The following is a 2,804-nucleotide window of genomic DNA, read 5'->3' as shown; positions in this document are numbered from 1 at the left end:
ATGAGATTTTAAACTTTAATGCGTTCTTGGAAAGAGGGTATTAGTAAGGCATAATTGGGGAAAATATTTCAAATATTCTCAAAACACTAAATTGATTAGGGTGAAATAAGGGAAAAAATTATACATAACCTATGCAATAGTTAGAATAAGTTTTGGAGGGTAGGATAAGAAGGTAGGTATTATCTAGGTTTATTTATCTATAGACCATCTATATGGTGAACATTAAGTGAAAATTGAATTAAATTAAAAATTAAAACAATTCAATGAGAACTATTTGGACTGGAAACACAAGTTTGGAATCATTGCCATTTTGGTTATAATTGATAATTATTTGGAGGCGGTATTAATTATCATGAACTTGCAGGAAAAAAAGAGACAAACAACTCTGGAGCCCAAGACAACAATGATATTCAAGAAAGGATGAGTCAACTTAAAATAGTGAAAGGAAAGAAACAACCAAAGATTACTTTGGCTGATATGGTGATTTCCAACTGCCTCGGTCCTGAGTGAGGGCAAAGATTGTCATGGCATATCATGGAAACAAGGAAAGAAGTGAACTTCAAAAAGATTATTCTGTTGTATCAAATCAAAAATGAGGTCAGGATTTAGCTAAGTCTTGACTTTTTCATCATTAGTTTGTGCTATTAGAGCAATTTCAGCTAAGCATTACATGTGAAAGTTCTTGAAATACATTGAGGAAAAAATGGGAAAATGAAAATGAAAATACAGGTTCAACGAAAAAATATCTTTTTTGCGCCAAGTATGGCAGAATTTGATTTAGACTATAATAGCATGAAATCCAATTTTGGATAAATCCCTTATGCCAAGCACTTACTATAATTTAATTATATGTTGCTTTTGCTTTTAGCATCTCTCCTTCATTCTTTGACTTTTTCCCAGTTTGTTCCTCATTTATCCACAAAAGACTATTTTACTATTTTATAAAAGCATATTTATGAATTTACCAATTATGTGAAAACCCCCAAAATAGGACTTTGTAAATGAAAAAATATTATAAAATGAATAGTTTCATAAAATGTGTTTTATGTTTATATAGTCTAGTTATGAATATATACGAAATTAATTTTTATGTGTACTTTTTAACACATTCACACAGAAATAGAAGAATAGACATTATAGAAATAAATATAGGTAAAGATATTCAGCTTCTATGTTGTGGAATTCAATTCTTTTTTTATAACCAAATATTCTAGTTCTCCTCTTTTCAGGCACATGGTATGATAGTATCTGTTTCAGTTGATTAGCATCAATATTTTAGCTAATGCATTTTACTGGGAATGGTATGTTTCCCTTTGGGGAAAGAGAGATTAAATGCTGGTGCAAAATTATGCAGACTTCAGTTCTTTGCCTTTAATATTCAGTTCTTTGATATGGTCATTTCCAGCTGCCTGGGTCCTGAGTGAGGACAATGATGGAAAAGTATACTCTTGTACTCACATAAACTTTTTTTTTAAAGATTTATTTATGCATGCTAGAACTGGGGTGTAGGCTAGAGTTGTGGGGTATGAAAGGATTCACCAGAGACAGAGTGGGTAGCAGAACAGGCAGATCTACTGAAATACACTGCTGAGGGGAGCAGCTGGCCTGACAGGAGAGGTCTGCTGGGCCATGTGGCCATGTGGGCCAACTCCCTGCTTGATGGCGCTGTGTCTTTAACCCCTTCACCACCGGGGAGGCTCCTCCTGGTAAACTTTTTTTTTGTGTGTGTGTGGAACCCTCGCTGGTGGCCAGGGATCGAACTGTGCTACAGAGGCTACGGGCAGCCTCTCAGCTCAGAGCTCAACCACTGCACCACCAGGGGAGGCCCTCCTGGTAAACTTTTGATTTATTTATCTCATAAACAAGCAATAAGCTTTTACTACTTTAAGTGTCCTGATTTGTAGATTACTTTTTCATACAACATAATTTAGTATGCTATGACCAATTCACTTATCAACCCTTTGAAAAATGTGTTAACTGAACAATTAATGGTGTTGCCACAAGAATTTGTATCTAATTAAGATTTCCCTATATGGCCTTTTATGTGACTTAATGAGAATAAAAACTGAGAAATTCTTGCTTATTAGTGATGGTATATTTCATCAAAATATAACTTTTCTATTTTATAAGTATATGTAATTATTATTAAATGTTTAGTGATTTTTTTAATTTTTAAAAAGATAACTTCAGGAAATATAGTTCTATTATCTTTGGGAAAATGTTTCATGCTCTACAAGACTCTATTATTTTTAAGCATAAAAATGTCTTTTCTGGGTCTCCCCAGTGGCACTTTGGTTGAGCACTGGGCTGCAAAGCTGCCCGCAGCCTCGGCAATGCCAGTTCAATCCCCCGCCACTGCCAAGCCCGCTGCTCCCATCAGCAGTGTACTTCGGGCCTTCTGCCTGTTCTGCTCCCTGGCTCTGGTGAATTCTCTCACCCTACCATGCTTCTGACTGTACCCAGTGCTTGTATAAATCAATCAATCAATCAATCAATCAATCTTAAAAAAAAAGTCTTTTCTGAGCAAAGGCTATTTTATTGGCCTGGTTGTGCATAGTGGCCCGTAGTTGTATGTTTAAGTGGAGGCAACCTCTGTTCTTATCAACAAAATGTCTAGAACAGTTATTCTCAAAATATGAGTAGGTATAACAGAATGGTCTCAAGTCAGACTTCCTTGGGCCTGATTTCATATCTATTGTTTACCAACTGTATGACCTTGGATATATTACTTAACCATATTAACACACAGTTGTTCTCATTTTTAAAACAAAAATAAGAGTAGTACCTGTCACAGTGTATTATTC

This window comes from Talpa occidentalis, unplaced genomic scaffold (genome assembly GCF_014898055.3).
Source record: "Talpa occidentalis isolate TD23 unplaced genomic scaffold, MPIMG_talOcc4v2.1 talOcc4.2, whole genome shotgun sequence".
Taxonomy (NCBI): Eukaryota; Metazoa; Chordata; class Mammalia; order Eulipotyphla; family Talpidae; genus Talpa; species Talpa occidentalis.
The sequence above is the reverse complement of the archived record's forward strand: the minus strand, read 5'-3'. Positions refer to the sequence as shown.